General features: G+C 40.1%; 1 protein-coding gene and 1 pseudogene across 29 annotated transcripts in view; one reads left to right on the forward strand and one right to left on the reverse strand.

The window, feature by feature from the left end:
* The window catches only part of MGA (MAX dimerization protein MGA), a 166,690-nt gene that overhangs the window by 21,890 nt on the left and 119,362 nt on the right, over positions 1-25,438 (forward strand). The gene's annotated exons all lie outside the window — the stretch shown is intronic.
* LOC130844683 (N-terminal kinase-like protein) overlaps positions 1-25,438 on the reverse strand; it is a 46,318-nt pseudogene that overhangs the window by 1,439 nt on the left and 19,441 nt on the right.

Consider the following 25,438-nt stretch of genomic DNA (forward strand, 5'->3'; position numbering starts at 1 on the left):
CCTACCTCTGCAGCCTTGTCTCTTGCCACCTTTCCTCTCATTCTCTCTGCTGTAGCCACACTGGCATTTTTTTCTTTGAATGGACTGTTTGTCTTGACACTGATGTCTTTGCACTTACCTTCTCTTTCCCTGGAATGTTTTTCTCCAATCTGGTTCATTCAGTTTGTAGTTTATATCAGCTCTCAGTTCTTTCCTGATCACCAGTTTTAAAGCACTGTCGCTTATTGCTTCATTCTTTGTTGCTATCGTCATAGTATGTAATCATCATCTGACTTTAAAAATGTATTTGTCTGTCATTGCCCCTTAGAATGTCAGTTTCATGAGAGAAGGGACTTTGTCATTTTCACTGCTATATTCTCGTACCTGGAAAGGTACCTGGCTCCTACTAAATTTGAAATAGGACTTAATGAATCATCTGGTTTGGAGGCGTCCTCTAAGTCGAAGGTTTTCAGCTTGAATATCTACCATAGATTGAAATAGAAAAATTTGGAGGAATTTTGGTTTTTGAAGACAAGGTGGAGTCTGAGATGGGGTCAGGACATCCAGATGGTGTTGTCTGATAGGTGGTGGGAGATGTATAACTGCTCCCTACGAAAATGGTTAGGGCTGGAGCTGTAATCCTTTTTTTTTTCTTTTCTTTTTTTGAACTATAGTGTAACATACACATAGAAAAGTGCAGATATCATAAATGTACAACTTGCTGAATTTTTACAAAATGAATATACCGTTGATATAGCACCTAAATCAAGAAAGAATTATTACCAGCACTCTTGAGGCCCCCTGGTGATGAGCTACATGTTTTAATTGGCATTTGTTCTGTATCGTTTTTGATTATAAACACTTTGAGACAAGGACCATACCTGTTTCACCTATCAGAGTAATCTAGTCAGGTGATTTTTGTTGGTGATTGCTCAGAGGAGTCTTATCTTCATTAATAGTCAACCCACCGTGGGGAATTGTACTCTGCAGGACTTTCTGTTGATTGCAGCCAGTCTTTGTTGTTTTCCTTGTCTCTAAACTCGTATAGCATCAGTGTACTACACTTGATTAAACACTTCATATATGTTATTTGTTGTTCTTTAGTTTTTTCCATGTGTTCAGTTCATATCTCTGTTAGTAAGTTCCTTGAGGTTCTGAACCTTGTCATACACTCCTCCCTTCCTCTCTCCTTCCCTCCTTCCTTTTCCTGCTTCCTTCCTTCCTTGAAATAGAATTTCTTGTGCCTCTGATTATGTACATGTGAGATGTGCCTGGCCAGGCTGGCCGGACTCACATGACTTGTATAATACATACATCTGTGAGGCCTGCTCTCTGTGGCTGGGAAGCGCCCACACTGGCAGTTTGATCTAGCTTCCAAGTTCCCAGCTTCATGGGGTCCTTGACCACCTTTTTCTCAGTGCGGTTGCCTTCCATCTCCCATTGATGCTCCTCGCACTTCTTCCAGGCTAGCTTGGTCTTCGCCTGTTGGCTCTCAGTCTCCAGGCCCTCCCAGCTGTCATCAGTCCCAAGAATCTGGTCTCTGCTGGGCACCAGACTCCTGATGTGCTGATAGGGCAGCAAAGGGGTCGCCTTTGTCACCGAGCTCTGGTCTACCCCAGTTATACTCACTGGCCAGCCATGTGTCCTCAGGGGGTGGCTCTGGGGACTTGGCTCCTGCCAGCCCTGCTCCCACGAGCCTGCTCCAGTCTGACTCTGGGGATTTGTGACCAGGGTTGCTGCTCTGCCCAGCCCAGCTGTCTTGGCCCCTAGCACTCCAGAAATCCCACTGGGCCGACATAGATCTGGCCTCCTGCTCCAAGCTGCCCCAGTCTTTGTCCTCCTATCTGTCAACAGCAGTGCTGTCCTCTTCTGTGTTCTTGCCCTCCTCTTGTTTCTCCCAGTGGCCTGAGGTTGTGGGTATGGCTGGGACAGGCAGGCATGGGGGCTGGGACAGGAAGTTCCTCAGGCGTGGGTCTCTGGGGGACGTTGCTCTCTGCTGGAGCAGCCGTGGGGTGTGCATGGATCAGCCTAGAGGTGAGTGAGGAGACCCCTGTCACGGCCCAGCCTGCCCAGCTGGCTGCATAAGTCCACTTCAGCCAGCTCTGTGAGGTCCCCTGACACAGACTCCAGTTTGGACAGGCAGCTTCAAATGGCCTTGAAGGTCTTGTCCGGCATGGATTTCTCAGAATTCACAGTGAGGCTGCAGAGCACAGGCAGGATCTTGTGGTCTTGATCGTTCACCAAGTAGACGTTGTGAGTGGCAGTGAAGCCCAAAACACCTGTGACCTGGAATGGTGCAAATGGGTCCTTAGTGGCCCAGCTAAAGGTGGAGGTGAGGACGCTTTGTCTGGTGCTGGTACTGAAGTAGGAGGTGATTTTGCCCAGGAAGATGGTGGTGTTGCAGCGGATGGGGCCCTGTTTGTGCTTGGCCTGCAGCTGTGTGAAAAGCTCCATCAGCTCCACAGTGAGGTTGGACTTATTCAGCTTTGGGGCTAGGAGCAGCATGGACTTGACCATCTGCTCACGGAGGTCATGGAGAGCCTACTCCCACAAGGTCGCCACATGTAAGTAGGGAGCAGCAAATGCACTAGGTATCTTATTTCAGGGAATGTTGTTCTTTTCGGTGAAGTGATTTGTCAAACTTATAATTAAATGTGATTTAACTTTTATTCTTTTATGAGATTTTTCACATTCACTTTTTTTTTTTTGAAAAGTCTTCATCAGGGAGTTCCCTAGTGGCCTAGTGGTTAGAATTCCAGGCTTTCACTGTTGTGGCCTGGGTTCAGTCCCTGGTCGGGGAAGTGAGATCCTGCAGGCTGTGTGGCGTGGCCAAAAAAAGGAAAGTCTTCATTGAACAGGGTTGATTTAGGAAATATGAGCATTATATCACTTAATTCTACATACTTCCCAGTGCTGTCCTTGTTCGTGTTCAATATTGTGTAGTTATATTTGTATATCTGTTAATTTTTTCCTTTTTGGCTTTCTCCAGTGCATTTAAAGTCAAATAACTTAGATTTGACTTTTAAGGAATATATTAATTGTATAAACCTAGTTATGTTTATATAATAGCATTTTTTTTTTTTTTTTTTTTTTTTTTGGCACACGGGCTTAGTTGCTCTGTGGCATGTGGGATCTTCCTGGAGCTGGGATCGAACCCATGACCTCTGCATTGGCAGGCGGATTCTTAACCACTGTGCCACCTAGGAAGCCCTATATAATAGCATTTTAACATATATTTTATTAATAAAGTTACTAGATTTGCCTGCCTCCCAGGCACCTAAACTCTAAATGGAGAAAAAAATAGACAAACATAAAATGCTTTTATCAGTGGTATTTTGGGTTTCTACTTAATAGAAATTGGCTTTCATTATATACTTGATAACTTAAGGCAGTTCCTTTCACACAGTTAAAAGTCTGGAAACACTTGAATTTTACTAGGTGTGTCAGGAAGAAACTCTACATAGGCTTCTTCTTAGAAATTTTCAATATTTTATTTTATTGGGTACCTAATTTGTATAGTACCCTGTGTCAGTTGTTCTGAAGGATACTGAGACTGAATTTCTGCCCTCCAGGTGTTTACTAGCTATAGGATGGGCCATGACCCAAGGCGCACTGTGTGATATATCCAATGAGTGTTGAGGAAACTTTACTGGAGAAAAAAGAAATTACCAGCAGTTGAATAGTCTGGGTAAACTTGATGGAGAAGCCAGGATTTGAGCTGGACCTTGAAAGATGAATGGGATTTTTCTTTGTGATAAGCACTATGCACATAGCACTTTATGTGATTTTTTTTTTTTCCATTTAGTCTTTCCAGCAACCCTATGAGACAGGTGTAGTTTCCATTCCAGTTACAGAAATGAAGAAACTGGAGATTAGAGTATATGTTTTCAATGGGTCCATATATATGTATGAAAATCATTAAAAAAGAAAAAGTCTGGAAGGATCCACGCGAAATTTAAATATTGGCTACCTCTAGGGAAGGGCAGCAAGATTTTGGAGGTCAAAAGGAGGCTTTGGAATTTTGGGTTGTTGTTTAAAGGAGATGTATTACAAAAGAAATAAATATTAAAAAGAAAAATAAGAAACATTTTGGAACTAAGGAAACAGGAAAAGAAATGTCAAGAACTAAAGCTTTCAGAAAATAATAGAGATCTACTTGCAAAATAGTGGGAGTCAGATTTTGGCTGGCTCACTGAATCAAAAAATACAGGCATTTACTGGGACAAAACATGAGGTCACCAAAGTTGTTGAGTTTACATTACTTTGTCATGGTGAATAACAGCAATTTTCTAACATGAGTATTATATCCACAAAGGTCATAAAATTTTTTTGGTGTCTTTTTAAAAAAAAATTTATTATTGAGGTATAGTTGATTTACAATGTTATGCCAATTTCTGCTGTACAGCAAAGTGACTCAGTTATACACATATATACATTCTTTTTTTATATTCTTTTCCATTATGGTTCAATATCCATCACAGGATATTGAATATAGTTCCCTGTGCTATACAGTAGGACCTTGTTGTTTATCCATTCCAGATGTAATAGTTTGCATCTACCAACCCCAAACTCCCAGTCCATCCCTCCCCCCCCACCTCAGCAACGACAAGTGTGTTCTTTAAGTCTATGAGTTTGTTTCTGTTTTGTAGATAGGTTCATTTGTGCCATATTTTAGATTCCACGTATAAGTGATATCATATGGTATTTGTCTTTCTCTTTCTGACTTCACTTACTGTGGTAATCTCTAGTTGCATCCATGTTGCTGCAAATGGCATTATTTAGTTCTTTTTTATGGCTGAGTAGTATTCCATTGTATATATGTACCACATCTTCTTTATGCATTCATCTGTCGATGGACATTTAGGTTGTTTCCATGTTTTGGCTATTGTGAATTGTGCTGGTATCAACATAGGGGTGCGTGTATCTTTTTGAATTATAGTTTTGTCTGAGTATATTCCAAGGAGTGGGAATGCTGGATCATATGGTAATTCTAATTTTAGTTTTCTGAGGAACTGCCACACCGTTCTGCATAATGGGTGTACCAACTTACATTCCCACCAACAGTGTGGGAGAGTTCCCTTTTCTCCACACCCTCTCCAGCATTTGTTATTTGTAGACTTTTTAATAATGGCCATTTTGACTGGTGTGAGATGGTACCTCATGGTAGTTTTGATTTGCATTTCTCTAATAATTAGTGATGTTGAGCATCTTTTCATGTGCTTACTGGCCATTTGTATGTCTTCCTTGGAGAAATGTCTTTTAGGTCTTCTGCCTATTTTTTGACTGGGTTTTTTTTTTGTTGTTGCATAACACATTTTTGGAAACCAGTATTTTAAAAGTTTAGGAGTCCAAGCTTACAGAAAATGCTCAAGATTTCATTTATTTTGGGGATCAGAATTACAGAGAGCGACTCTGTAGATACTAAGTATTTTCTTTCTCCCTATGTATGGGATGTGACATTTATTCATAATGGTGACAAAGCAGTGTCAGTTTTGCTTTCCCAGTGCTTTGTTCAAGGTCACATAGCTAACAAGTGCTGCAGGCAGAATTTGAACCCAGATAATCTGGCTTCAAAGTTCTAGACCTCAGCTATTCTGCTACTAAAAATGAGGAGATGGGAATTCCAAAGGGAGAAGCAGAGTTTACAGGGGAAGGTCAGTATAAATTATGTTCAGGTGTAGTAGTAATCCAGTGTGATTGAAAGACAGTATTTATGGCAGGCTATAATGGGAGATAAAGGATTAAGGAATTTTTTGGGACCACAATGTGGATTATCTTGAAAATGAAGATAATTAATTGGCCCAAGGATGGATGGAAAGAATTCATTCATCTTACGAACATCGTATTAAAATAAAATTTCAGATACAGGAGGGATTATTCTTTAAGATAAGAATGAGTGAACTGTAGCATTGTGATTTAGCCGTCCTTTACAAATATTATTTAGCATCAGCTGATTTGTTACACCAGATTCTTTTCAAAGGAGAGAATAAAGTTGTATCTTAGCAATTCTACTCAAATTTTACCTGGGATTGGAAATGTTGCCATCACTTAAAAAAAAAAAATCAATTATTTATTTATTTATTTTTTAAATTAAAAAAAAACTTTCATTGAGATACATTTAACATACAATAAACTGCATATATTTAGAGTGTACAATTTGGTATCCCAATCTCCCAGTTCATTCCCCCCCAACCCTCCCTACTTTCCCCACTTGGTGTCCATTTGTTTGTTCTCTACATCTGTGTCTCTGTTTCTGCCTTGCAAACAGGTTGATTTGTACCATTTTTCTATAGTCTGCATATATGTGTTAATATACGATATTTGTTTTTCTCTTTCTGACTCACTTCACTCTGTATGACAGTCTCTAGGTCCATCCATGTCTCTACAAACGTCCCAGTTTCATTGCTTTTTACAGCTGAGTAATATTCCATTGTGTATATGTACCACATCTTCTTTATCCATTCATCTGTTGATGGACATATAGGTTGCTTCCATGTCCTGGCTATTGTAAATAGTGCTGCAGCGAACATTGGAGTGCATGTGTCTTTTTGAATTATGGTGTTCTCTGGGTATATGCCCAGTAGTGGGATTGCTGGGTCATATGGTAGTTCTATTTTTAGTTTTTCAAGGAACCTGCATACTGTTCTCCATAGTGGCTGTATCAATTTACATTCCCACCAACAGTGCAAGAGGGTTCCCTTTTCTCCACACCCTCTCCAGCATTTACTGTTTGTAGATTTTCTGCTGATGCCCATTCTAACTGGTGTGAGGTGATACCTCATTGTCGTTTTGATTTGCATTTCTCTAATACTTAGTGATGTTGAGCAGCTTTTCATGTGCCTCTTGGCCATCCGTGTGTCTTCCTTGGAGAAATGCCTATTTAGGTCTTCTTCCCATTTTTTGATTGGGTTGTTTGTTTTTTTTTGATATTGAGGTGCATGAACTATTTCTATATTTTGGAGATTAATCCTTTGTCTGTTGATTTGTTTGCAAATATTTTCTGCCATTCTGAGGGTTGTCTTTTCGTCTTGCTTTTGGTTTACCATCACTTTTTATAGTGGTAAATATATATAACATAAAATTTACCAGTTTAACCATTTTTAATTGTACAGTTCCAAGGCATTAAGTACATTTACATCATTGTGCATTATTACCATCTGTCTCCAGAACTTTTTCTGTCCAAGTTAAAACTTGTACCTGTTAAACTCTAATTATCCATTCCCTCCTCCGCTAGTCCCTGGCAATCACCATTCTGGTTTCTTTATTTATGAATTTGACTTTGCAAGGTACCTCATGTAAGTGGAATCATACAAAATATTTGTCCTTTTGTGTCTGGCTTATTTCAGTTAACATGCTATTTTTAAGTTTTATTCATATTGTAGCATGTGTTTGAATTTCTTTCCTTTTTTAAAAAGGGCTGAATAGTATTCCATTGTTTGTATACACCACATTTTGTTTATCTGTTTGTCGATGGACATTTGGGTTGTTACCACCTTTTGGCTGTTGTGAATAAGGCTGTTATGAACATTAGAGTAGAAGTTCTAGTTGAGCCCCTGCTTCCAATTCTTTTAGGTATATATCTAGAAATGGAATTGCTGTATCATTTGATAATTCTGTGTTTAACTTTTTGAGAACTCACCAAACTGGTGCAGTGACTGCACTATTTTATATTCCTACCAGCAATGCACAAGGGTTCTAATTTCTCCACTTTCTTCCCAACACTTGTTATTTTCCTTTTTTTTCCCATTATACCCATCCTAATGGGCATGAAGTGGTATCTCATTGTGGTTTTGGTTTGCATTACCCTAATGGCTAGTGATGTCGAGAATGTTTTCATGTGCTTGTTGGCAACCTGTATATGTTCTCTGGAGAAATGTCTATTCAAGTCCTTTGTCTATTTTTAAAAAAATTAAAAAATAGACAAAGGGTCTGCATTGGGTCTTTGTTGCTGCACATGGGCTTTCTCTAGTTGCGGCAAGTGGGGTCTACTCATTGTGGTGGCTTCTCCTGTTGTGAAGCATAGGCTCCAGGTGCGTGGGCTTCAGTAGTTGCGGCACAGGGGCTCAATAATTGTGGCTCATGGGCTTAGCTGCTCCGAGGCATGTGGTATCTTCCTGGAACAGGGATCGAACCCGTGTCCCCTGCATTGGCAGGTGGATTCTCAGCCACTGCACCACCAGGGAAGTCCCCCTTTGTCTATTTTTTGAATTGGATTGTTTGTACCACCACTTTTTAAATCTGATGAGTCTCTCAATTGTCTTTTGGCTTGAAGCAAAGGCTCTTGATAATCCATAGCTACCACTTAATTTATAGCATATTGATGCAAATTGTGGTAGGAAGGGCCTTGTTATTAGGAGATTGATATTAACTATTAAGTTATAATCTGAGAAGCCACTCAGTTGGGGGTGGCTGGCTCAGATTGTCCACCTAGATATATTTTTCCTGTGATATGACCACCAATATAAATTATCCACATGTTGCATAATCTCCATTAGGAAGATGGAAGTCATCATTGTATTTCTGTTCCTTGGATTTTCTGCAGCTAGGAACTGTTCCTGTTTTGATTTCTAGTTTTGACTTGGGGTATTGTTTATAATGGTCACCTTGCATTTAACCTTTAGCTTCTATCCAGTTTCTCTAACTCATTGATGCAAGTAAATTTTAATGTTATGAGGGAAACTCTTCACTTGATCACTTTAGCAGTCCTGTAACCTCCTGGTCACTCCAAACAGAAATATTTTCCAGTGTTGTTCCCCTGATAAAAAGATGAGTAGATGGGAATTCTCTGGCGGTGCAGTGGTTAGGACTTGGCACTTTCCCTGCCAGGTCTTGGGTTCAATCCCTGGTCAGGGAACTAAGATCCTCCAAGCCACGTGGCATGGTCCCCCCCCCCCCCCCCAAAAAAAAAAAAAGATGAGTAGAGTCAGTAATGCTTTTGCATAGATAGAATATTGAAGTTTTACTTTTTCTCTAAAAGAAAGCTACCACAGGTAGCTTTAGACACATGAAAGCTCAAAGCAGTGAACACTACAAGGAAAGTACTGAATATTGTATTAAGAGGTAATTTTAAAATCTAAGGACAGAGTTTTCTTAAGGGTTGCCAAAGAGGTCTTTTACTCTGAGTAATTATATGCCTCCTGAGGAAGTACGCAGTGATATTTGGTATCACTCTTTGGAATTAGCTAGAAAAAGTTGGTATGTTCAATGTATCATTCTTGCTGGCTTCCTGAAAGTATTGGTTTAAGTGACAGGTAGAATCTATGTTAGCCTAGCTTACAAATTTCAAAATGGAAATCTAGATGACAAGGAGGTAAGCTCCTTAAAGGACTTTGTCTTTTTTATTTTTGTATGCTCTAATAAGCACTTAAGATACATTTGTGGAATGAAAGCAAGTGAGCGGACAATTGCTTTCAAACATTTGCTCAATAAAGTGAAGTGACCTGTTCATTTTTGTACCCCCTTTGCTAGGCATTTAGTTTGTCACTCCCCCTGCTATGCTAAATCACTTAAACATTTTTCTAAATTCCAAAAATTTGTTGACGTCTTTTGTGCCCTTCCCTAATCTCTTTTTCCTTTTTTTCCCCTAACTTTAGTCTCCGCCCCCCCCCCCACTGTTTTCTCTTTAGTGTTCATTTTTGTCTTTTTCTTTTAAAAAATGAATGATTTTACTGATGTTTTAGAGTTCGTTAGGGAGAGAATCACAAATGACTAGTCCACTACCTACTTATTCACGTTTGTTCAGGTAATTTTCTTTTCTTTTTTTCTTTTTTTTTTTTAGAGCTCTTTATTGGAATATAATTGCTTTACACTGTTGTGCCAGTTTTTGAGGTGTTCAGTTAATTTTAATACAAGCATTTCCCCAGTTAACCAACATCCTTCTAAATGACTGCTTAATATTTCATTGAGAGAATATACCTTAAACTTATGCTAGCCCCTATTGTTGGAAACTTGGGTGTTGCTATTACTGTTTAAATAAACCATGATAAAAATTTTGGTACATAAAACTTTTTCTAAATTTCAGGTTATTTCCTTAGAAGCAAAACTTAGATATATCTTCTGAGGCATAGGCTATGAACATTTAAAAAGCTATTGATATAAAAGTTCTACATGTTCATTGTAGAACATTTGAAGAATATAGAAATATTATATAGAAGATAAAGCCAGGTATAATCTTACAGTGCTGTGATAACCAGTGCTTTAACATTTTGGTGAATTCCTTTCTAGAGATATAATATCTATCTATCTATATATCTTATGCATTTTAAAAGCCAAGTTGGGATATGTGTTAGGTCTCTTTCCGAAGAGATTGTACTGTTTTATATTTACATGGGCAAAATATGTTAATTCACTCCACACTTGGTAGGATTAGGGATGCATTCATTCATCATTCATTCAATACATAAATATTTATTTAGAGTGAAACTCTTATCTCCATGCCTAAAATTTATCTCCTCCCATTGTTCTTGAATTTGGTTAGGGTTTTGACCCCACTAGTCCCCTAGAATTATACCTTGTGACCATCTATCTCCACATTGTTAAATCTAGTGGACGTTCCTCATTTCACATGAGCTGTAAGCAACTTTGCCACAGTTAATTACTTCCTAGTTCTTGAAACCATTTTTCCATTTGCTTCTAGGACATCATATTCTCCTAGTTCTCATACATCATGGTCTCTCCTCCTTGGTGTGTGCTAGTTCCTCCTAATCTCCCTACCTCTCAATGTTAGAATGTTCCAGGACTAACACCTTGGTTATCACCTTTAAAAATAAAATCTTTGTGGGAATTCCCTGGTGGCCTAGTGGTTAGGATTTCAGGCTTTCACTGCCTGGGTTCAATCCCTGATCAGGGAACTGAGAGCCTGCAAGCTGCGTGGCGTGGCCAAAACAAAACCCCAAGATGAAAACTTTATTTCCTTGGCTCCTTTAGGCCTTTTCTCTGAAATCTGGACTCATAATCAGTTATCTACCCAATATCTCCAGTTGGCTGTCTAGTAGGATTTCAAATTTGACCTGTCCACAACTGATCCGTGATCTCCTACTGCCTCCAGGCCTCCAACTTCCCACCCTCCTCCGGGAGTGAGCAGTTGTCCAGTGATCATGCTGTGGTTGCCTTGCTTTGGCTTACTCCATTGCCTGTGTGAGTAGCTACAGAGGTGGCTCAGAATCAGAGGACAGTTAAGGCCTTGTGTTTTGGCGTATTCAGCAGACGTGTGGAGATTCTTAGGGCCCATGGTGGACATTAAGTGATTTTCTTCCTCCTCTGCCATTACCTCTCTGTTTTCATTTTCTATTATTGTTCCTTTCTATCACTTCTCTTTAGTCCTAATATCTCCTTGTTATCCCTCTATCCCTCAAACACCCTGGGAAGGCTCCCATCTGAGGGCCTTTGCCTAGAGTATTCTTCTCTCAGATATGGCTTTTTCCTTCAACTCTTCTAAGTTTTACTTAAATGCCATCTTTTCAGCGAGCCCTTAACCACACTATTAAAACTTGTAAGCCTTCTCAATTCTCCTAGCCTCTTTCCTGCATTATTTCCATAGCACTTAGTCATCATATAACATATTATATGTTTTACTTATTTATTTTTCTCTTCCCCCCCACCCCCTGACTAGAATCCTATATAAGCTTCAGGGAGACATTGATTTTTATGTTTTGTTCACTGCTGTGTCCTCTGGCATCTAGAAGAGTGCCTGAAATGTGGTAGGAATGACTTTGAGTGTTAAGAACATAGTATAATGTTATTTAAAAAGGAAATGCAGCACTTCCCTGGTGGCGCAGTGGTTAAGAATCTGCCTGCTAATGCAGGGGAGACGGGTTCGAGCCCTGGTCCAGGAAGATCCCACATGCCACGGAGCAACTACGTCTGTGCAGCTCAACTACTGAGCCTGTGTGCAACTACTGAGCCTGTGCCCTAGAGCCTGTGAGCCACAACTACTGAGCCCACATGCCACAACTTCTGAAGCACACACACCTAGAGCCCATGCTCCACAACAAGAAAGGCCACCGCACTGAGAAGCCTGCGAATTGCAATAAAGAGTAGCCCCTGCTCACCACAACTAGAAAAAGCCCTTGCACAGCAATGAGGACCCAATGCAGCCAATTAAAAAAAAAAAAAAAAAAGCAAATGCAGCAATACCTCTTGTTCTTCCTTGCCAACCTGGACCCAACAAAATGGCCCCTGCAAAGAAGGGTGGCGAGAAGAAGAAGGGCCATTCTGCCATCAGCGAGGTGCTATCCAGAGAATAAACACATCATCGCCATTCACAAGTGCATCCATGGAGTGAGCTCCAAGAAGAGTGCCCTGGGAATTCCCTGAAGTGATTAAGACTCTGCGCTTCCACTGCAGGGGGCATGAGTTCCATTTTGATCCCAGTTGGGGAAGTAAGATCCCACATGCTGCCCAGTGTGGGGGGGAGAAAAAAAGAAGAGAAGAATGCCCTATAGTCACTCAGAGAGATCCAGAAATTTTCCGTAAAAGAGATGAGGGACTTCCCTCATGGCGCAGTGGTTAAGAATCCTCCTGCCAATGCAGGGGACACAGGTTCGAGCCCTACTCGAGGAAGATCCCACGTGCCGCAGAGCAACTAAGTCCGTGTGCCACAACTATTGAGCCCATGTGCTGCAGCTGCTGAAGCCCATGCACCTAGAGCCTGTGCTCCGCAACAAGAGAAGCCACGGTAGTGAGGAGCCCGTGCACCACAATGAAGAGCCCCCACTCACCACAACTAGAGAAAGCCCATGTGCAGCAATGAAGACCCAACACAGCCATAAATAAACAAACAAATAAATAAATAAATGTATTTAAAAAAAAGAAGAGATGAGAACTCTAGGTGTGTACATTGATACCAGGCTCACCAAAGCTCTGTGGGCCAAAGGGATAGGAATGTTGCACACTGTATCCATGTGCTTTTGTCCAGAACATGTAATGAGGATGAAGATTCATCATACAAGCTCTACACATTGGTTACCTATGTACCTGTCACTACTTTAAAACATCTACAGTCACTGTGGAGAACTAACTGCTGATTGTCAGATAATGTTACAAAACTACAACAACAAGAACAAAAAGCTAATGGAAATCTTAGGACATGAATAGAAATCTATCTAGAATGGTAATTCTTAATTTGAGGGGCTCAAGGACAGCTTTAAAAATTTTACGAAAGCTATATGGATTGTCTCATTATTAAAAAAATTAATGTCTGAATTGAATTTCTGAAATTGTTGTAATGTTGAACATTTAAAGTGGTTTTAAGTAATAGTTTACTTTCTTCTTCAGTAAATTTCCTGATTTTTCCATTTATTTATCAGGTTATATATTTATAGGTGTGTGTAATTAATATGTTATTTTATCTATTTTCTATGTTGTCTTAGTTTACAGAACTTTAAAATTTTTATACAAAGCTGTTTTCATTGTGATTTGTTTCTAAGCTTAGGAAATTATCCCATCTTCCTCTTCTCTTCCTTCCTGCGCAGAGATTTGATAAATATCACTTTTGCTCTAGCTTCTTCCTAAAAGACCGAAAGGGTGTGTAGGGACCATAGAGTTTAGGAAATCATAGGCATATGGTTTGTAGCTTAGGGCATGGGAGTGGAAGAGATTGTTCAGGAAGTGTGTTTAGTTGAAGAGAGAAAAGGAGAGGGGGAACTCTGCAGAGGATTAACATGTAGGTAAATTTGCAAAAGACGAGAGACGTAAGTAAAGGAGACTAAGAAGGAAGGCAGTGGTAGGAGAATGAGAGAGGGACATAGTAGAGCCCAGGAATGAAGCATGTTTTAGGAAGGGTAAAGTGGTCAGTGGTGTCAGATACCTTAGGACAAAGGCCAAAAACTTAAGGATAAGAACTGAAGAGTGGTTATTGAGTTTGGCCACCAGGAATTCATTGGTGACCTTCAATAAGGAACGCTTTAGTGGAGAGATGAAAGTGCAGTACAAGTGCCTACAGTTGTAGACTTTAAGAGTTTATCAGGGAAAGGATGGAGGGAGAGTAGGTCACAGCTTGCGGGACAGACAGAGTTGAGAATTTTTTTTTTCTTTTTTTAGGAAGGGAAGACGAACATGTTTATAGAATGAGGAGATGTAGTTAGAGGAAAGGCAGATTTTGTGGATTAGAAAAAGGAGTTAATTGAAGGTTCTGCAGGAAGTTGGGGGTTCTAGGCTTAAGAGTTTCAGATGGATAGGAAGGAGGTAAGAATGGTTGAGGACAAAGGAATAGGAGAGAGAGGAGAAAATTTGGAGGTGATGGGGCCTGAATGCCACTTTTTAGCTATGGGATTTATAATCAGTGAACAACCTAGGCTTTAGTTGTCTCACTTATGCAAAAGAACATTAATGCTTGCCTTGTCTGTTTCATAGACTTGGTGTGAGTTAAAAATGAAACAACTATATTTTAAAATGCTTTAGAAATTTAAAATGCTGTATAAATTTGTAGCCTATTGTTAGTAGTCAAGTGTTTTTTTTTAAATTTTATTTATTATTTTTTTGGGGGTACACCAAGTTCAATCATCTGGTTTTGTTTTTGTTTTTTTATTTATTATTTTTTGAGGGGTACACCAAGTTCAATCATCTGTTTTTATACACATATCCCCGTATTCCCTCCCTTCCTTGACTCCCCCCCCTCGAGTCCCCCCGACCCTCCCCGCCCCAGTCCTCTAAGGCATCTTCCATCCTCGAGTTGGACTCCCTTTGTTATGCAACAACTTCCCACTGGCTATCTCTTTTACAGTTGGTAGTATATATATGTCTTTGTTACTCTCTCGCTTCGTCTCAACTTCCCCTTCATCCCCCGCCCCCTCCCATACCTCGAGTTCTCCAGTCCATTCTCTGCATCTGCATCCTTGTTCTTGTCACTGAGTTCATCAGTACCATTTTTAGATTCCGTATATGTGAGTTAGCATACAATATTTGTCTTTCTCTTTCTGACTTACTTCACTCTGTATGACAGACTCTGGGTCTATCCACCTCATTACGTATAGCTCCATCTCATTCCTTTTTATAGCTGAGTAATATTCCATTGTATATATATGCCACATCTTCTTTATCCATTCATTTGTTGATGGACATTTAGGTTGCTTCCATGTCCTGGCTAGTAGTCAAGTGTTTGAGAAAGCTATTTGCTTTGTGTAGAGTATATAGTTTACTATATCAAAATGCTCCAGTTAGCAGGAAGGTGCAGAGGAGTCTGGTGTGTTTGGACCATAATGTTTGGTTTCTGAGTCTTATCTTGTATCTGGAAAGGTTTCTTTACAAGTCAGGAATGCACTTGTAATTAAGTACCGCTGCTGACATTAGCACCTGAAATCATTTAAAACTTTGAGGGTGGGAATAATTAAGGGAAAATGTGTGGGAAGAAATCTGCTTAGAAACAAAGTAAAGTGAATTTTCTGTGGTTTAAATTTGGCATGAGATGGCAGTAATTCTACATTCTCATGTATGTCTTCTGTAGTTCACGTCTCTTAACTTTTGAAAAACTAAACTTCAAGTTTATTTATGAACTCTTAATCATTTGGTGCCTCAGACTGATTTAAGCTTAGCTCTTTTCCTTTATATGTGTCCTCATAACACATAGGTATAGTTTTTATCACATATAGGGAGTTGATCATATGGTACTTAGTAAAAAACACAAAAACGGTTTGTATTGTGCTTTTCTTAGCACTCTAGATTGCTTTAGAGTTTTCATTACTTTGCCCTTGCTTATCATTGGTCCTGGTTTTCTGTTTATGATTTCTGGTGCTGAGGAAGACTGGAGAAAATCGTGTAATTGAACTAATTGTTCCATTACTGATACGTGCTGTTTAGTCTAATTTGGTTCTTGACATTGTAGTTAATTACCATGAATGTTTCATGGGCTATTGACTCATACTCATTCTCCAGATAGAGAAATGCATGATGTTGTTTCATTTTGTACCCTTATTCATTTAATCAAATATATTTGAGTGTCTACTGTGTGCTGACCAATGTGTTCATGAGTAGAAAAATTCCAGAGGGAGACAGTAGCAATGTCAAATACAGTACATTGGTATAAAAAAAAAAGATAGGAAAAATGGTCGAGTTGGTGATTGAGAAGTCGCAGTGACCTTAAAAGTAGTTTCAGTAGGGGGTTAAGGGCAGAATCCCCCCACAGTTGGTGGAAGAGTAAATGGCAGGTGATAAAAGAGGAGGGGAAGAAGAGGACAGAGAGAGGAGAAGGGGAAGGAGTGAGGGGATGAGAGGAGAAATAGGAGAAGTGAGGTGGGGAAGAGGGAGAAGGAAGAGAGGGAGAAGGAAGAGAGGGAGAGTTGGGGGAAAAGAGGAAGGGGAGAGGAAGGGGGGAGAGGAAAGGAGAGAGAGAAAAAGAGAATAACTTCTTTTTGAGAAGGTTTGCTGAGAAAAGGAGACTGGATGGGAGCTGGGAAGGGCTTTCTTTTTAGGATAAGACCTGACCTTGTATCTGTGATGAGGGGAAAGGTGCTATTGGGGAAGGGGAGGTTGAAGATTTAAAATGTAAGCGGGTGAGTCAAAAATTATCTGCACTCTGGCTGTAGAATTTTGGACTCATCCTCGTAGTATGGCTGGTAGAGCAAGGTGTTGAAGGAGATAGGAAGTGTGTGCGAGTCACAGTGTGGGTCAGTCACTTCCATGGAGAAAAAAAAGCTGGATTGTCCAAAGGCAACTAGGATCAGTTTGTTCTGAACAAGAATGTTTTCCAAAGACCATTGTCACAATCTTGCTGATTTTGTTGAAAGAGAAAACTGCCCTCAGCAACCAGAGGGAGATGGCAGGCTTGCAGTCCTGAAGCAGCACGGTGTCCAGGGGACATGCATGAGGTCCTTGCCCGTGGGATCAGGATCCTACCGTTCCTAGTGAATGTGAGGAATGAGCAGTATTTGCATTTATTTCCGGGAGGCGCCCTGCAGGTGGGTTCCAGGAAGGAGATGATCTGCGAGTGCAGAGGTGGAGCGCAGTGGGACGAGCTGCAAGGAGGTCTTGGTGCAGGACCCAGCTGACCAGGGTCAACCCTCCGGGGCCTCACCCTGACCCGTAATAAGACACGGATCTAACGGGGGGGTCAGCGGGGCTGAGGGAGATTCCCTGAAGAGAGATGACTTTGAGTGCTGTGGGCCAGCAGCTGAGGAGTAGCGCTCCATCCCGGAAGGTGGCATGGACAGCCAACCGCAGGCTTATCCCGGGACCTCACGGTAGCAGGTCTCTCAGTGTGGTCCTGGGGACCCCTGAGGCTCTGAAGATCTGTCTGACCTCCCTGGAGACCAAACCTATTTGGTAATAATTCTAAGGTGCACTTTGCATTTTTACTTTCATTTCTGAACAAAACAGAATGAAGTTTTCCAGAAGCTGCATCCCAGAGCCCCAGTTATCTGAACACCAGGATTGTCTGAGTTTCAGCTCTGGGGGCAGCTGGTATCGATGATGTTTGAGCAACAGAAGGGAGAGGAACCTCTAGAGAGAGAGAAGGAGAGAAAGAAGGAGAGAGAGGAAAGGAGAAAAATGGGTACAGGTAGATGGGCTAGCTTTGAATAGGAGGGACACCTTATTTCCTAGGACTGAAATAAAGATAGATAAGGAGAGGTATGGATATAAATAAGGTTATAGGAAGGGGGAGGGGTGGAGGGAGGGCATGCCTGATAACTTATGTATCTCTGTAAGATGAGAAGCAAGGTTGTTGGTTGAGAGTGAAGGGTCTGGGTAGGGAGTGACTGGTGGACTTGAGTTGAGAAAATGAAAGAGTTGTTGAGGGGCATGGAAGAGGGAGTTTATAAAGTTTATTTTAAAGGCGTAAAGTTGGAGACTTTATAGTGGTATCAGTACATCTAGTGTGGTTTTTCTTTATAGAGTAGCTCAGTTTCCAGAAACAGTGTTGACCTGGAGCTCTGGTGTTGTGGTCAGGTTCAGAGGAAGAGGTACAAATCTGAAGTTGCTGCTGAGAAATTTAGATGTCCAACCATAGGATCTGGGTTGGGAGGAATCAGGATTTGAAGGACAAGAGGTTTCTGTAAAGTAAGTAAAGTCAGAGTAAGATTTTTGTGAGCCACTGGAGTAATCAAGGGAGAGCAGTTTCAAATGATGGCAAGTATTAGAGTAAAGAGCTGAAGAATAGATGCTTAAAACAGAGTTGAGCTAAGAATCTTTGGAACTAAAGAGGTCTGTGAATTCTAATGTACAGTAATTGGATGGGTAATCCTCATGGACATTGAAGTCTCCCAGGATTGTAATGGAAAATTTAGTAGAGTGGAAGACTCTGATCTTGGCTCCCCGGTCTTCAGTGAAGGAGGAAGGTGATAGTGATGAGAAGAAGACGTGTCTTGAAGGTGGGGCCATACAGGAGGACGATCATGATCTGGAAGCTACGGTAGAAAGGCAAGTGAACGGCAGTACTTTCTGGCTCAGTGGGGGTATGGATTACAGTAAAAAGAGAGAACTCTGAGAAAATCTTTATGGAAAAGCCAGGTTTAAATCAAGGTAAACAAGTAGAAGGATGGGTTAATTTTTCTATTATAAAATGTGCTAGAATTTTTGTAAAAATTAAAAGAGAATTGTGAACTGCAGAGTTTGGGGGGCTTCTATACGAATTAAAAGACTTGGTTGCAGGTGATAGAAAACCCAACCCAAATTGGCTTAAAAAGAGAATAATTTGTCTTATGTTATTGAAAACTCCAGGGAAAGCACTGGCTTTGGGCATGGCTTTTGTAGTTATATGATGTCACCGGAACCTATTCTGCTTCCTTCTCTTGACTCAAATCTGCTCTCCACTGTGTGTTGATTTGATATTTAGGTATCATGTGGCAGCCAAGTGGCTGAAATAGCTCCATTTGCTGCTCTTCCAGTTCAAGTACAGTAGGAAGAACTTCTCTTCAGCTAAAGTCCTGAGCTTGACTGTCATTGACCAGAAGAACCATATGTCCATCTTTGGTTCAGTTATAGCCAGGGGAATGTAATGTCTTGATTTTTTTGTGTCTAGGTCACTAGTCGTTATGGATTAGGATCATTATTTCCCTTACTGCTTTGGACCTCTTTATGTACAGTGGAATAGTCTCATATCTCTGAATTTTCCTTTGTGTCTAGATTGCTTCTGTCTTAGAACAATCTGGATATCTGAGACTTTGTTCATTTAGTGTTTCTACAGTAAATTCTGTGAGTACTGAGTTTTGTAAAAGGCACAATTCCAGGTATTTTTGGCGATTCTAAGTTGAGTAAAACCTAGTCTTTGCTTTCAAGGAGGTGACTGCTTATAAAAGGATTATTAGTGCATGTTAGACTTCTTTCTATCACAGGTAACAGAGATATTTGGGTTTCTTTACGTATTAAATTAGGATTTCTTTACTGGATGTTTATTTCACAGATCCACTGTGGGAGACTGCAGTCCCACAGTAATCCAGGAAGGCAATGTCGATCCAGGTCTCAGGGAGACTTGGATATACCTAGGGAACTGGAAGGATCCATTGAAGCTGTAGGGTAGGTGTTCTTATAGCCTTTTCAGCATGAGAATTTGTCGTCATTCTCCCTGCATTGGGGTTTCTTTTTTCTTTTTGATTAAAAAAACCTTTTAATTAAAAAAATTGAGGTATAGTTGATGTACAGTATTACATGTTGCAGGTATACAACATAGTGTTTCACAATATTTAAAGGTCATATTCCATTTATAATTATTTTAAAGTATTGGCTATATTCCCTGTGCTGCACAGTATATCTTTGTAGCTTAATTATTTTTTACATAGTTTGTACCTCTTAATCCTCTACCCCTACTTTACTCCTCCCTGCTTCCCTCTTCCCACTGGTAAGCACTAGTTTGTGCTCTATGAGTCCCTTTCTTTTTTGTTATATTCATTAGTTTGTTGTATTTTTTAGATTCCACATGTAAGTGATATCATACAGTATTTGTCTTCCTCTGTCTGACTTACTTCACTTAGCATAATCTCCTCCAAGTCCATCAATATTGTTGCAAATGGCAAAATTTCATTCTTTTTTATGGCTGAGTAGTGTTGTATTTTATACACACACACACACACACACACACACACACACACAGCCTTTTCAGTGCGTGCGTATGTGTGTATACACATACCATATCTTCTTTATCCATTCATTCCATATTTTGGCAATTGTAAATAATGCTGTTGTGAACATGGGGGTACGTGTATCTTTTTGAATTTGTATTTTTGGTTTTCTTTTTGGATATATACCCAGGAGTGGAATTGATGGGGTCATATGTTAGTTCTGTTTTTAGTTTTTTGAGAAACCGCCATACTGTTTCCCTTTGTGGGTCATATCATTTGTGAATATTTCTTCCCATTCAATAGGTTGTCTTTTTGCTTTGTTAATCGTTTCCTTTGCTGTGCAAACACTTTTAAGTTTAATTCGGTCCCATTTGTTTATTTTTGCTTTTGTTTCCTTTGCTTTAGGAGACAGATCCAAAAAAATATTGCTGTGATTTATGTCAAAGTGTTCCACCTATGTTTTCTTCCAGGAGTTTTATGGTTTCTGGTCTTATATTTAGGTCTTTAATCCACTTCGGTGTTATTTTTCTATATGGTGTTAGAAAATGTTCTAATTTAATTCTTTTACATGTAAGCTGTCCAGTTTTCTCCTCCTGCATTGGGGTTTCTTAATGCCTTTTTTTGGTCTCTGTTCACACCATTCCTATCTCATACAGTTGCTGATTTCATCCTCTTCTTTGTGTATGCTTTTAATTAATTAATTAATTAATTAATTGGCTGCGTTGGGTCTTCATTGCTGCACACGGGCTTTCTCTAGTTGTGGTGAGCGGGGGCTACTCTTTTGTTGTGGTGAGGAGGTTCTTTATTGTGGTGGTTTCTCTTGTTGCAGAGCGTGGGCTCTAGGTGCATGGGCTTCAGTAGGTGTGGCACATGGGCTCAATAGTTGTGGCTTATGGGCTCTAGAGTGCCGGCTCAATAGTTGTGGCTCACGGGCTTAGTTGCTACGTGTCATGTGGGATATTCCTGGAGCAGGGATTGAACCCATGTCCCCTGTATTGGCAGGCAGATTCTTAACCACTGCGCCACATAGGAAGTCCTGTATATGCTTTTTTTCACCTTAAAGTTTCATCTCATGTATAGTCTGTGCTATCTTACTGCCTCTTCTCCAACAGTAGTATAGTTTCTGTTTCTGCTTCCCAACTACATAAATCTCTCCTGCTACTTTCCATTTAGTTGAGAGAGTGAGAATGCATTTGTATATCTGATAGAATCTGCCTTGTTATTTCTGTTGAGCTTAACTCTTTAGCAAGCTCTTCCCTGTAGGCTGATGGCCAGACTGTAGGACTGGTGACCTTTGGTCAGGTGCATCCCCATATCTAATTAGCTAGGCCCAAGGGCCAGGGTCATGTGGTACTTACATGGAGATTAGGAGAACACTAAATTAGAAGCCACCTCACAGCTCCTTAATATGCCAGGGGACAATTCCCTTGAGGGGGAATTGTGTTGAATATGTCCAGCATGGTGAAAACTAGATTGCTATGCACCAAAAAAGAATTACAAACAAAATTATTTGGCATTTAGAAGAATGCCAGTGTTTACCCAGCAAGGGCATCAAGACAGGCTCCATGAAAGCACTAGACTTAAGAATGAGGAGGATATCAGGAGGGGATTAGGGAGAATGATTTTGATGAATTTATGGAGTGAAACAGTAGAAAGGAGATGCTAAGGCAGTGGCAGTTGTAAATGCAAAAGGTTCAGGTTAAAAAAAAAAGCATGGGGCATATTTAGTCTAGCCAACAGCAGAAGTGAAAAAGCCGAATCCAGAGTATTGAGGTTTTTTTTTTAAATAAATAAGTTTACTTATTTATTGGCTGCATTGGATCTTCGTTGCTGTACACGGGCTTTCTCTAGTAGCGGTGCGCGGGACTACTCCTCATTGCTAGTTCTCTTGTTGTGGAGCACAAGCTCTAGGCATGTGGGCTTCAGTAGTTGTGGCACACGGGCTCAACAGTTGTGGCACACGGGCTCTAGAGCGCAGGCTCAGTAGTTGTGACGCACGAGCTTAGTTGCTCCATGGCATGTGGGATCTTTCCGACCCAAGGCTCAAACCCGTATCCCCTGCATTGGCAGGTGGATGCTTAACCACTGTGCCACCAGGAAGTCCCTTGAGGTCTTTGTATTCTAAGTTAAAGAGTATAGGTACAGCTTGGTGCTTATTGTTTTTTTTTAAATTAATTTATTTAATTGGCTGTGTTGGGTCTTTTTTGCTGTGCGTGGGCTTTCTTTAGTTGTGGTGAGTGGGGTGTGCGGGCTCCTCATTGCTGTGGCTTCTCTTGTTGCAGAGCACAGGCTCTAGGCACGTGGGCTTCAGTAGTTGCAGCACATGGGCTCAATAGTTGTGGCTCATGGGCTCTAAAGCACAGGCTCAATAGTTGTGGCGCACGGGCTTAGTTGCTCCGCAGCATGTGGAATCTTCCTGGAGCAGGGATCGAACCCAAGTCCCCTGCATTGGCAGGCAGATTCTCAACCACTGCACCACCTAGGAAGCCTGAGCCTATGGTCTTCTAATTTAGAATCACTCACCTGGTGTCTGGACTTACTGAGGCTAGCTTCTTTGTGTCTCAGTGCAGAAGGAATTCAGCAAGAGGCGAAGTGATAGGCAAGAAGTGGATTTATTTAGAAAGAAACACTTCACAGTGTGGGCCATCTCAGAAGGTGAGAAAGGCCCAACATTTGTTATTATCTGTCTTTTTTTTTTTTTTAATTTTTTTGGGGGTACACCAGGTTCAATCATCTGTTTTTATACACATATCCCCGTATTCCCTCCCTTCCTTGACATCTGTCTTTTTGAATATATTCAACTTAGTGTGAATGAAATGGTATCTCATTATGTTTTTGATTTGCATTTTCCTTATTACTAATGAATTTGAGCATCTTTCCATGTCCTTTTATTGGCCATTTATAGATCTTTGGTGAAATGTCTAGTGAAGTCCTTTGCCCATTTTTTGAGTTGGCTTATTTGTTTTTCTGTTTTTGAGCTGTAAGTTCTTTATATATTCTCTATCTATTTATCTATCTATCTATATATCTATCTATCTATCTATCTTAATCTCTTATATCAGATGTATGACTTGCAAGTATCTTCTCCCATTCTGTGGGTTGTCTTTTCGCTATCTTATTAATAGGCTCTGTTGATGTACAGAAGTTTTACATTTTAATGGAATCCAGTTTATCTGTTTTTCTTTTGTTGCCTGTGCTTTTGGTGTCATTGCCAAAATCCAAGGTTGTGAAGATTTTCCCATGTTTTCTTCTAAAAGTTTTATAGTTTTAGTGCTTACTAATCATTGATCTATTTTGCATTACTTTTGTATATGGTATGAGGTAGGGGGTCCAACTTCATTCTTGTGCATGTGTAGATCTAGTTGTCCCAGCACCACTTGTTGGTCTTCTGTAGTATTAATAAAGTGTTTCTTCGTACTTTGTGTAATAGGACATTTCTTCATAATTTATAAATTGGTTGAAGCTCCCATTCAAAATATTATCATATAAAGTGAATATAAAAGTTATGATCATTATAGGGTTGAAAGGTCCTGTAGGGATTTTCTTCAATCCCCCTCTTTTTATAAATGTGGAAGTAAAGACCTGGGGAAGCTAGTTGATGTCCAAGGTTGTGTAGCTTATCAGTTGGAGCTAATGCTTTAACAAAAAGGTTGGCAAACTTTTTCTGTAAGGGCCAGATAGTAAATATTTTAGGCTTTGTGGGCCAAGGGGCAGAATAGGATATTGTGTAGGTACTTATAAAACAAGAATTAAAAAACAATAATATTTGAGTGTATATGTTTTTGGTAATACCTATCTACTGAGGAGAAGAATGGATTTCTTTTTTTGGAGGACATTTTATTTAGTTGAGGTTAGTATTCAAAGTTAGTAGTCCTTAGCATCAAAATTGATTGAAGTGTTCATGTGTTATTGCTGATCTGTTTGAGGTTTTGTGTATTTCATCTTTGAAAAAGTGTTTTATACAGACAGTTACTGCCAAATACTGTTATCAGTCCACAAGTGTGTGTTTCTAATTGAGCTTGTTCACTGCTTGGAAGGCACTTATAGAATTCTGTTAGATTTTTCTCCTGAAACTTGCCATTCAATATTAATTACAGATTAATTACTTCTGATTTAAAGCTATGTGGTAGCTCCTCAGTTGCACAGGTAAATGGATTTTGAAATAGGGAAATACTCTTTCATTTGTATCAAAGTCTGAAAAACATTCCCGGAACAGTAGTTTGAACTCAGAAAATATATGTACTACAAAATTTGTATAAGAATGGACATCTTTTCTTTTTTTAAAATGTTTATTTTATTTAGGCTGTGCTGGGACTTAGTTGTGGCATGTGGGATCTTCGTTGCTGCATGCAGGGTTCTTAGTTGTGGCATGCAAGCTTCTTAGTTGTGGCATGCATGCAGGATCTAGTTCCCCTACCAGGGATGGAACCCGGGCCCCCTGCATTGGGAGCGCAGAGTCTTACGCACTGGACCACCAGGAAAGTCCTGGACATCTTTTCTTTTCCACTTTTTTTCCTTTCAGTGTTATTGATATATAACTGACATACAATACTGTGTAAGTTTTAGGATGAGAGTATAATGACTTGACTTACATATATGCAAAGCGATTACCAATGTAAGTTTAGTTAGCATATCTCATATAGATACCAAAAAAATTAAAGTTTTTTTTTCCCTTGTGTTAAGAACTTTTAGGATTTACTCTCTCAGCAACTTTAAATATACCACACGTCAGTGTTAACTATAGTTAACTATAGTCATCATGTTGTGCATTACATCCCCAGTATTTATTTACTTTATAACTGAAAGTTTGTACCTTTTGACCGCCTTCATCCAGTCCCCCTCCTACCTTAACCTCTGGCCCCCTTCCTCTAATAACAACAAATCTGATCTTTTTCTGTGAGGGCTTTTTTTTTTTCCCCAAGAGATTCCACATGTAAGTGAGATGATAGTATCTCTCTTTCTTTATGACTTATTTAATGTAGCATAATGCCCTCAAGGTCCATCTGTGTTGCATATGGCAAGATTTCCTTCTTTTTTTTAAAGGCTGAATAGTATTTCATTGTGTGTACACACACACACACACACACACACACACACACACACACACACACACACACACACGGGTGAGTCAAAAATTATCCGCACTCTGGCTGTAGAATTTATTTTAATTAACTTTTAGACAAGACAAATACATCATTTTTTGACATAATCTCCTCGCTTTTCAATACACTTTGTCCATCTGTCAACAAGCTTTCGTATTCCCTCATTAAAAAATGCTTTAGGCTGAGCTGCGAGCCACAAATGTACCGCCATCTTCACTTGTTCACCAGAAGTGAATCTTTGTCCTCGTAAGCCTGCTTTCACGGGACCAAACTGGTGAAAGTCTGATGGAGCAAGATCAGGACTATAGCGAGGATCCTTTAACACCTCAAAACGAAGTTTTTGCAGAGTGTTGACAGTGTGGGCAGAAG

This window comes from Hippopotamus amphibius, chromosome 2 (assembly GCF_030028045.1).
Source record: "Hippopotamus amphibius kiboko isolate mHipAmp2 chromosome 2, mHipAmp2.hap2, whole genome shotgun sequence".
NCBI classification, from domain to species: domain Eukaryota; kingdom Metazoa; phylum Chordata; class Mammalia; order Artiodactyla; family Hippopotamidae; genus Hippopotamus; species Hippopotamus amphibius.